This window comes from Artemia franciscana, chromosome 17, assembly GCF_032884065.1.
Source record: "Artemia franciscana chromosome 17, ASM3288406v1, whole genome shotgun sequence".
In the NCBI taxonomy this organism is placed as follows: Eukaryota; Metazoa; Arthropoda; class Branchiopoda; order Anostraca; family Artemiidae; genus Artemia; species Artemia franciscana.
This window is the reverse complement of record NC_088879.1, coordinates 13,794,822-13,806,578: the sequence shown is the minus strand read 5'-3', so window position 1 is coordinate 13,806,578 and position 11,757 is coordinate 13,794,822. Positions and strand designations below refer to the sequence as shown.

The following is an 11,757-nucleotide window of genomic DNA, read 5'->3' as shown; positions in this document are numbered from 1 at the left end:
AGTGGCTCAGATGCCAAGTTCGAGGGCTGATTTGTAAAATCATGTTTTAATTATCACCTGGTAGGAAGATTTTCCGGATGTTTTTTTTTTTATCTGTTTGAATGCGAAGAAAGTGTAGAAATTCAAACATGTATTCATTTAAATTGACTTTTAATATTCAATAGCTAATGCACTTTTTTAATTGTGCTTCTACTAATTTAGTTTGGAGAGGGGGCATAAACTGAGAAAAATCAGTAAAGAAATGTAAGAAAATATTTGGGGAATCATAAGAGGGTATTAGGGAACGCGGGAACGAATACCCCCCCCCCCGCCTCTCTCCCTCTCATGTATGTGCCTGATTGTTGACATTCAACCTAATTTACATAGTAATTCCCTGAACACACAGGATAAATCTGTATGATTTTTTTCCTTCGGGAAGAATCAACACCAGAGGGTTCAGACCAAGTCCTCTGATGACAATTTTACTCCCTTATAGGGTTTAACTTTTTCAAATTATTGACACTTAATTGGTAGTTGTTGACAATTAAGGGAGTGATTGACAAGCTTTACAGAAGAACCGTCAATGATTTGATTCGGGTAAGAAAAGAAAAAGATTGGAATTCCAGTGGTTTTATGTAGCGTAACAGCTGTAAAGTGTCTTTGCTTGAGTGAATGTCAACAAAAATTGGGGGCCGCGACACAATTTCCCATCTGAATTTAAGGCCTTTAGGCAGTGCAATTCCCTATCAGCCAATAGATGTGTAGCCGTTTGTGTTTACCGTTTTCATATAAATCTTTTGATGTTTTATTTCGGTTCATCCGTCTCCAGCCTTCCCCCTCGTTGGGCGGTGCTACCCAACTGTTCAATGGATTAAAAAAGTGTCGCTAAGTCAGCTAAAAAGCATGCATTTTGTTCTCTGGTCCTGAAAACGAAACTTCTCTAGATTTCCAAAATTAAAATGAACCAACTTACCTATAGCCTTGATCACATTTTTAGAAGAAGGATAATTTCTTCTCCCCGTTGAAAATTTGGGATCCTAGGAATGTACGAATTGAGATTTTCAACACACATTTCTTGTTGTTTTAAGTTTTAGGTAATTCTGATAGTGTCGAAACATAGTAAAATAGTTTAAATTTTACATGTCTGATTCAGTGCCTAAATATTTTGTTTATTTTATTTTTGTTCTTCCAGTGGGCACGAAGTTTGCACTTTCCACCCTCCCATTTTTTTTGCGAAAAATATATGCAAAAACACAACCCGTTTTCCTTTTTATATTCTATAACCAATCATAAAGATTGCATGACATACTGCTGAACTGATCAAACTCCCCTCAAAATAGTCTTCTATTTGCTCGATTATAATTTCCCAAGAAATGTTTCTATCAGTCTGTTGAGTTTTGACAAAAGACAACGTGCAAACGGTGATGGTTTTATCCCAGAAAAAAAAATCGGATGACCCTGTATAAAATAAATAAATAAATGCAAACCTTGGCAGAATTCCATTAATGGCAATAAAGCTACAAATATTCGAATTTTTTTCAAACTATTAAACACTAAGCTTTTCTATTATTTAATAGTAACTAGTCCCAATGTCCCTAGGTAACTATATATTAACTATAATAGTAACTAACTAATATAGTAACTAGTAACTAGTAATATAGTAACTAATATAGTAACTATAATATTAACTAGGTAACTATAATAGTAACTATAGTCCCTAGTCCCTATATATTATTTAAATGAAACTAGTCCCTGGATTTGTACTGACATTTCGTTTGTTAATCCATTTTGACTCACATTTGATCATTACACAAAAAAAGAACGAAGACAACATAAGAGAAGAAAAACGACTCAAAGACTACATTCAGATGAAAGCCCCTGCAGGCCCCCCTCAAATCATCTTGTGCATAGACATGAGCCTTTTAGTTGGGAGTATGTTTAAATACGCCCGAACCCAAATTAGTGGTGATTCAGGTTTCAAACGAAGTTTTTGCCGTTTAAATTCCTGCTTCTGTAGCTCAAGTGAGGAAACGCTGAAATCAAGGAAGAGTGGTTGTTCATGAAATAGTCCCTGGAACGGCTGATAGATACCCTGAGGAAACGAGACGCAGTTTCAATCACTGCAGTAGTGTGATTTATTTATGTTTTGTAATAGTTCGACATCCTAAAGTTCGAGAACAATAATGAGTCGTACTTTTATTCACCTCACCTGAGTAGTTTGTACTTCCAGTTGGTGCTCTCTATGAGTTTTATTCTAAAAAAAAAAAAAAAAAAAAAAAAAAAAAAAAAAAAAAAAAAAAAAAAAAAAAAAAAAAAAAAAAGACTCGCCTTATTTTTGACTCCAAACCCCTTTCAAATATGTTCTATTTTTAAACAGTTTGTGGTAAGTACAGAGCAACTTTTATCAGTAGAAAAGAAATACGAAAAGAAAAATTTTGATTATAATACGTGCACCAAAATAGTTTTACGCTGATTCCAGAGAAGCGACGTTCATTAATCTGAATTTTACTTGTTAAACGTATTAGCATAAGAGGATTAGTATAGTTCTTGAAAAGGGATAAACACTCTCACAAAAGGACTTTGATCTTCATGAGAACTTTTTAGAGAAGTTGAAAAAATATAGACAGGCAGGATCAGGGGGTTAGGGTCACGTGCCCCCCCATAGGGTTTGAAATTACATTAACTACAGGGTCGGAGGGGTGAAAATGCCTATGGGAGGTCAAATTTTTTCGGTATAACATTAGTTTTGTATATGCCCCTGTAGATAAGTACGCCTTTTGCGTCCTTTTGACAAAAGTGGTTCTTTATCTTTGACTCAATATCAGGTAGAACTAAAAAATAAATATAATTGACATTTAATTAGAGTTTTTCACGTCTAACGTTGTGATTTCATTGGATAAACAATGAATGTGCTTTTTTCTGTTAGAAAAAAAAAACTTTTCTTTTCAGTTTTTAGTCTCGTTTGTAATAAGCATTATGAAATTAATCACAGATGCCAATTTGAAACTCGGAGGGAGTTATAACCTTCTAAACCGTTCAACTGGTTGTTTTATCAGTTATCTTAGCCGAACAAAACCAAACTGACAATATAAGATCAGTTAGGCATGCAAAACATAAACTTGAAATCAAGACGAGGTCCCGAAACTAGGAGGACAATATATTAGAGACAAAATGTTGAACGAGGGGTGGGGCGTAGTCTCCATGTACGCTGGTATAAATTGTCTTATGTCTGTAATTAATTTAAAAAAATGCTTTTTGAGGAAAGTAAAGAGCAAAGTTGAAACTTAAAACGAATAAAAATTATTGCTTCACAGTCTACCTAACGTATATCAATGAAACTAGTACAAACAAAACAAATAATCGTATTTCCCTATGTTTGTAGGATTTTGTAGCCGTTTGTAGGATTTTAAGCCGTCCTGGCTAAGTGGTTGAAGCGATGGTGTGGGAGTCCCTTGTCCAAGGGGCACGGGTTTAATCCCAGTTGTGACCAGTTATTTAGTTTGGGACAGGGGTCAGTGTCGTGACTCTGTAAGTTCAGCCAGAGTCGACTCAGCTCTAAATGGGTACCTGGAGAAATCTAGAGAAAGTAAGCAAGAAGGGTGTGTGAAAGCACAGGATGGTTGGCCCCCAGCCCCTCATTGCACTTCCTGGCTGAAGGGCCGTGAAACGGAAATCAGCACCGCCGGTTGGGACCACAAGGGTCTTGTGCCGTTTTACATGTAGGATTATAGAAAACCAGCGCATTACTGAAAACAGGAAAACCAAGTAAAAAACATCTGTTTTATATAAAAAAAATGTCGATTTATTAGTTAAAAGTGAGTAAGTAGCCTGACAACAACAAAATAATCTATAAAAATTTTCATGATCTAACACCAGCTGTGATAACAGTAACTTTCAGCATACAATTAAACTGTCTTGAAAAACATAAGCTTAAAAATAAATACTTTTTTAATAACCGCGAAGTCAGTGAACAGCATACAGAAATATTGGATTGATTTATCAGGTAACATTTAGGTCTCACCAGCTATAATACCAATAATTAGTGATAAACAATATTAGATTGTAAGAAATACGCTTTAGTATTACTCAAAATGAAGATCAAATAAGCCGTAATATGAACTCTGGAAGTCCAGTAATTTCTCTATATACAACAGAAAATTTCAAGTTACGGTGAAAATTTTAAAGTCAATCTGTAGTCCTAATGCTATCAAGAAGGTTTGACTTCGAACTTGTCAACAAACTGATCTTGACATGTCCTTTTCAGAACCAAAACGAAAGCCAATCATTGGACTAAACCATTATGCAGAAGTGTTACTAAATTAAACGAAAAAAAAAACTCTATTTAGCATTAATCCTAAAATGCTTTATTTTTATACTGTAAAAATGACCTTAATCGGATTGCCTTTACTGTACCAAAACTTAAAGATAGACTGTAAAGCACTAACTTTTTTTTTGTTTTAAGTTTCAATTTCGCTCTTTAATTCCCTCAAAAAACTGTCTGTATTTAAAAATTAATATTTGCCTGTTTTTAGTTTGAATTTAATGCAGAAGCAACACTGCAATATTCTTTTTTTTTCAGGTTGGGCAGCCTACTCATATACGGAATGGTTTCTGTTCGTTTCAAGTTTTAATGTCGCTTTTTACTTTGAGGTGAAAAACAATATTCAATTTCTAATTTGCCAAGAAATCTATGCCACACAAAATGGTGTACACGATTTTTGAAGGTGGGCAACCTCGACAGTTAGGAAAGAGTAATTACTTTACTAAAGAAGATTTTTAAGTTTTCAAAACCTAAGCAAAATTTCGGTATGTGTAACTTATTTCACTAAAAATCCCCCCCCCCTTCATCCTGATAAACATCATAAACCTTTAGACATAAATATGTGAATTAGCAATAAACAAGAAAAAGTTGAAATATAACCTGTCAACTAGAAGAATATCACAGAAAAAAAAAGTGCAAGTTGGTTCTTAGTGCTATGATGTATATATATTTGTTATGTCTGTAAATACATCACAAATAGTTTTATTCTGTATATTAAGTAGTAAAAAAAGGAAATAGTTCTAATAAATAATTATAACAATAAATAATCCTTCTTTGAAGATACAGCTTTGTGTGCTCCCAGAGCCATGTGCCAACTTTATTCCAACCCCTAAGTGACAAGGGGTTGGGGTCCAGGGCATAATTCGTTCCAAAGATATTGCATGGAAATATTCACAAATTTTTTTTAAAAAATAGGGAATTAGCTGAAAAATAATCATATCTAAGGTACAGAACCATAATTGAAAAAAAAGAAAACCTGTTTAAGAAACTGAACCCTTGCCATCATTGTTACAGCAGTAGCCGCAACCGAGTAAAGAGCGAACCACATCCCAAAAGTTGAAAAACATGTTTTTAAAAAACTGCCATGTGAAAAAAACTGCCATCATACACTGAATCAGGAATGATAACTATTATTTTGGTTAATCTTAAAAGTAAAAATTTATTGTGAAATGAAATTTGTAGGAATTATGAAAAAGAGCATGAAACCCCTTAAAAACCGCGTCAGATCGAAACAAAAAGTGTATCATTGGAAGTAGTATGGTTGAAAACCCATAGAAGGACAATTACAGCCCTTCACCTCGAACGCAAAGAAAACTCCCTTTTTTGAATGGATAGCACTGATATGTCTCCTTTTTTTTCTTTTTCATCATTGATAGCAAATGACCAGAGCCTCATAGAGAGATGCACATCGGAGTATCGGTATACTCTGTTTTTTTCAGCCATTTTCTAGGCTCGGGAAAGAATAAAACGGACCCTATACTAGGTAGTGGTGTCTACAGAGTCCCATTTTCATGTAGAAAATTTTACGTTGGAAGGACCCATCAACAACTAGGGGAACGATTGCAAGAACACAAAATTTCAATAGATGACTCCCTGAGATTGGAAAATAAAATGACAAATTTGATTCAGCTCTGGCCCAGCATATATACGAAAATCCTGACCATTTAGTTCTTTTTGAAGAGGCAACTTTAATATATACCGTAAATGGCCTACCACAATCTTTTAAAGAGGCAATTGAGATAAAAAAAAAACATATAAATAGAAATTTTGCTATAAATAGAAACACGGGAGATATTTCCTTAAGCCCAATTTATAATAATTTAATATTAAAAGACTCTATGAATAGTTTCGCCCAGTCTAATTTAAGACAACCTGTCCGCATATCTAATGAAAACCGAAATTGTAGACAGGCGAAATCTGTTGCAAGGCAAAGGATACTTATTCAATCTAATTGGTAACTTCTCTTTCATTGATTTCAAGTTGGTTTTTGTTGTTTGATTCAGTGTCTTTTTTCCTCTCGTGCAGTTCACTTAAAAAGGTTAGATTTTGCTGCTGTTTCATATTTGTTTCTTTTTTTTTATCTTTCTTTTTTTTAAGCACTGAGGACAACTTGGCGGAGGTCCTTGTCGAAATATTTGCTTGTTTTTCATATTTTGCTACTGGCTGATAAAATCCTCGTTTTTCACCTATTTGTTTTTTTTTCTCTTTTCATTTATTATTTCCTTTCTTTGTTTTCATACGTTTCTAGGCTCATTTTTTAAAGCACGTCCCGGGAAGGAAATCTATTCCAATATTTAAGAAAAGCGATTCATATCTAAGTAATGAGTGTCTTTTCTATTTAGGTACAGGTCAGATAAATCCCTAAGGCGAATGTCCAAAATTTATATTTCGGAACTAATGGAACAAATTCCTTGCGACACGAGGGATTGAACCGCTGACCCATTGATCATGAGAACAACGCTTATCCACCACGCTGTCACAAGGCAATACAAAGAATTAAAGATATATATCTTGTTTTAAAAAAGAAATTTCACGGTTGCAGCAGTAGCTGCAACCTAGTAAAGAAGGAACCACAGCCCATAGTAACCCATGGTTGAAAACACGTTGTTAAAAAAAAAAAAAAAAAAAAAAAAAAACGCCAAGTGACAAGAAATTTTGCTCTTTGAAATTTTTGATCTTTCTTTTTTTGAGCACTGAGGACGACTTGGCGGAGGTCCTTGACGAAACATTTGCTTGTTTTTCATATTTTGCTACTGGCTGATAAAATCCTCGTTTTTCACCTATTTGTTTTTTTTTTTCTCTTTTCATATTTCCTTTCTTTGTTTTCATACGTTTCTAGGCTCATTTTTTAAAGTACGTCCCGGGAAGGAAATCTATTCCAATATTTAAGAAAAGCGATTCATTTCTAAGTAATGAGTGGCTTTTCTATTTAGGTACAGGTCAGATAACTCCCTAAGGTGAAAGGCGCGTTTCTGTTGATATAGCAAAATTTGCGACAAATATGTCTGGATATGTAAAGCTGTCCGATTACTTAACCTTTTGTGTCGAAGCTACTCCCCTGGAGTAATTTCTTAATTGCTATTAAATTAAATTTTTTAAAACAAAGGAAGTCTATTTCAAAATTACAATGTCAAAAATTAATATGTCTTTCGATAATGCAACAAATTCCTTGCGACACGAAGGATTGAACCGCTGACCCATTGATCATGAGAACAACGCTTATCCACCACGCTGTTCCAAGGTAATATAAAGAATTAAACATATATATCTTGTTTTAATAAAGAAATTTCATGGTTGCAGCAGTAGCTGCAACCTAGTAAAGAAGGAACCACCGCCCATAGTAACCCATGGTTGAAAACACGTTGTTAAAAAAAAAAAAAAACACCCAGTGACAAGAAATTTGCCGTCTTACACTAAATCAGGAATGGTAACTATTGTTTTGACTAATCTTAAAAGTAAAAGTTTATTGCGAAAAGAAATTTATGGTGACTTCGAAAAAGAGCGTGAAACCCATTGAAAATGGAACCAGATCGAAATAACAAGCGCACCATTGGAATTAGAATGGTCAAAAATCTATAGTAGGACAATTACAGTCCTCCACCTTGAAAACTAAGGAGAATCACTTTTTTGTATTGGCAGCACTGATGTCTCCTTTTTTTTGACCCGGCTAGCGAATGACTAGAACGTCATAGAGAGATTTTTAATAGCTCATTTGAAAGGAAATTAACTTTTCTAGTACCTTTTTTAAGTGACCGAAAATATTGGAGGGCAATAGCCCCACTCACTGAAAGCTTCCTCCCCCCAAAGCTATCCAATCTAAATTTTGAGATAGCCATTTTGTTCAAAATAGTTCGGAGGTCCACTCTCTATGGTTTTGGTGACGATATGACCCTCATTAGTCACTTGGGAAAGGACTGCACGCTGAATCGGTATCGGGCGTATCAGTATGGGCGTATTGGTAATGGCACGTGTCTCAAACAAATTTTTAATAGCTCATATAAAAGGTATAGCTCATATATATAAATTTCACCACCAGCAAGTTCCGAATGACACTACAGACGTTACTTTTGGTGCCATGTCTCAAGCAAAAAAGCTGGGCCTAGGGGCCTACCAGAACTTTCTCATATCAAGTGAAAATGGCAGAGAAAACTAAAAAATGAGCCATATAGTAATAAAAAAGGTAAATATGTACTAAAGAAAACTGACCTGTTTCAGTGGATGCTTGAATTATGCAGGATTATCTTAGTTTTGGATAAACTAAATTTCAGTAGGGAGAGGGGAAAGTGGAGTCTGGGGAAAATTAAGCTCTGGAGGGGAAGTTGCTACCTCTGCCCCATAGAAAATTACATTCTTGACCCCAACCCTTGCCACTTAGTGGTTGGAGAAGTGTAGGCATGCGGTTCGGGAACTACTCAAAGTTGTATATTGAAAGAAGGATTACATATTATTATACTTACTTGTTCAAATTGTTTATTTGACATTCTTTACATGTGCAAGATTGTGCATCAAAAGAAGAAGAAAGACAAATGAAAACAGTGCTGAATAACAATTCAGGTAATTCTTTCAAAATTTTTGAAATGAAAACAAACTTAGTTTATAATGCCATTTATCGTACCTGCACAAGAAATGATCTTTTTTTGAATTTTCGATTCATTTTTAAATAATGAGAGGCTTTTCTAAATAGGGACTATTCAAATAATTCCCTAAGCATAAAGGCACATTTCTGTTGAGCTAACAAAATTTTCCACAAGCATATCGATATGCAAACCTATCCGCTCAGCTAGCCGTTTTTGTCGAAGCTGCTCGCCTAGAGCTGCTTTCTTAAGGGCTAAAATTTAATTTTTTCAAACCAAGAAATAAAGATCTATTTCTTCTTTTGTTTTTACTTTCCACTCTGAACTTATTTTTTCCTTCAATTCTTGTATGGCTTCTTCGTTCAGCTCTTTAATAAGGGTCGAAGTGTCTTAACTCCCATATATTACAGGTGATTAGAAATTATATAAAATAACTAGCTGTTGGGGTGGCGCTTTGCGCCACCCCAACACCTAGTTGGTGGGGGCGCTTTGCCCCCCCCCCAAGCCCCCCCCCCCCCCGCGCGTAAGTCGTTACGCGCCATTGTAGTTGTGTCCCTGTGTCCCACCTGTGAATATATATATATATATATATATATATATATATATATATATATATATATATATATATATATATATATATATATATATATATATATTTATATATATATATACATATATATCTATATATATAAAAATAAGTTTTCTGTCCGTTACGCCAGATTATATCTTCTATATATATAAAAATAAGTTGTCTGTGTGTGGATCTGTGGATGGATCAGGTGACGTCACCTGAGAAAACTGGATCAGGTGACGTCAAAACTGAAAAAACTAAAAAAAGGCAAAAACTACAAAAAAAACTAAATACTAATAAAAAAAATAAAAAAGCTAAAAAACTAAAAAAACTAAAAAAAGATAAAAACTACAAAAAAAACTAAAAACTAATAAAAAAGCTAAAAAACTAAAAAAACTAAAAAAAAAGCAACAACTACAAAAAAAACTAAAAACTAATAAAAAAAATAAAAAAGCTAAAAAACTAAAAAAACTAAAAAAACTAAAAAAAGGTAAAAAACTAAAAAAAACTAAAAACTAAAAAAAACTAAAAAAAGGAAAAAACTGAAAAATAAGCTAAAATAAAGGTAAAAACCAATAAAAAACTAAAAAGAAAAAAAAAGAAAAAACTAAAAAAAATTTTCATCTAAAAAACTAAAAAAAAACTAAAAAAGGTAAAAACTAAAAGAACTAAAAAAGAAAAAAATAAATGACGACACTCAAAGAGAAAGCGACCAGGACAAAAGGAATGTTCGATTAGCAATCAACAAAGCACCGGGACACAGGGAGTATAAATGACGACCAGGACATAAGTAAAAAAAAAACTATCTATATATATAAAAATAAGTTGTCTGTGGATCTGTGGATCGTGGATCAGGTGACGTCACCTGAAAAAACTGGATTAGGTGACGTCAAAACTGAAAAAACTAAAAAAAGGCAAAAACTACAAAAAAAACTAAAAACTAATAAAAAAAATAAAAAAGCTAAAAAACTAAAAAAACTAAAAAAAGGCAAAAACTACAAAAAAAACTAAAAACTAATAAAAAAGCTAAAAAACTAAAAAAACTAAAAAAAAGGGCAAAAACTACAAAAAAAACTAAAAACTAATAAAAAAATAAAAAAGCTAAAAAACTAAAAAAACTAAAAAAACTAAAAAAAGGTAAAAAACTAAAAAAAACTAAAAACTAAAAAAAACTAAAAAAAGGAAAAAACTGAAAAATAAGCTAAAATAAAGGTAAAAACCAATAAAAAACTAAAAAAAAAACTGAAAAAACTAAAAAAAGGCAAAAACTACAAAAAAACTAAAAACTAATAAAAAAAGTAAAAAAGCTAAAAAACTAAAAAAACTAAAAAAACTAAAAAAACTAAAAAAAGGTAAAAAACTAAAAAAAATAAAAAATAAAAAAAAACTAAAAAAAAAGGAAAAAACTGAAAAATAAGCTAAAATAAAGGTAAAAACCAATAAAAAACTAAAAAGAAAAAAAGGAAAAAACTAAAAAAAATTTTCATCTAAAAAACTAAAAAAAACTAAAAAAGGTAAAAACTAAAAGAACTAAAAAAGAAAAAAATAAATGACGACACTCAAAGAGAAAGCGACCAGGACAAAAGGAATGTTCGATTAGCAATCAACAAAGCACCGGGACACAGGGAGTATAAATGACGACCAGGACATAAGTAAAAAAAAAAACTAACAAAACTAAAAAGAAGGTAAAAACTACAAAAAAACTAAAAAGAAAAAAAAAACTAAAAACTAATAAAAAAACTAAAAAATCTAAAAATCTAAATAAACTAAAAAAGAAAAAAAAAGGAAAAAAATAAAGGAGAAAAACAAAACTAAAAAACGAATGTATATACAGACCGGTACACCGGGATACAAATGACGACCGGGACACAGGGAATATAAATGACGACCGGGACACAGGGACACAACTACAACGGGGACACCGGGGGAAACAGGGGGATATAAATGACGACCGGGACAAAAAAACTAAAAAGAAAAAAAAACTAAAAACTAATAAAAAAACTAAAAAATCTAAAAATCTAAATAAGCCAAAAAAGAAAAAAAAAGGAAAAAAATAAAGGAGAAAAACAAAACTAAAAAACGAATGTATATACAAACCGGGACACCGGGATACAAATGACGACCGGGACACAGGGAATATAAATGACGACCGGGACACAGGGACACAACTACAACGGGGACACCGGGGGAAACAGGGGGATATAAATGACGACCGGGACACCGGGACAGGGAATGGTCGATTAGCAATCACCATCAACAAAGCTCAAGGGCAATCATTAGAATCATGAGGTATAGATCTGAATACAGATTGT

At 33.0% G+C, this 11,757-nt stretch overlaps 1 long non-coding RNA gene across 1 annotated transcript; it reads left to right on the top strand.

The window, feature by feature from the left end:
• Nucleotides 1-3,898: 3,898 nt before the first annotated feature.
• LOC136037887 (uncharacterized) lies at nt 3,899-6,582 on the top strand. The gene is made up of 2 exons (XR_010620067.1): nt 3,899-3,982; nt 4,559-6,582. It is a non-coding gene; the product is annotated as an uncharacterized LOC136037887 (long non-coding RNA).
• The last annotated feature ends 5,175 nt before the right edge of the window (nt 6,583-11,757 follow it).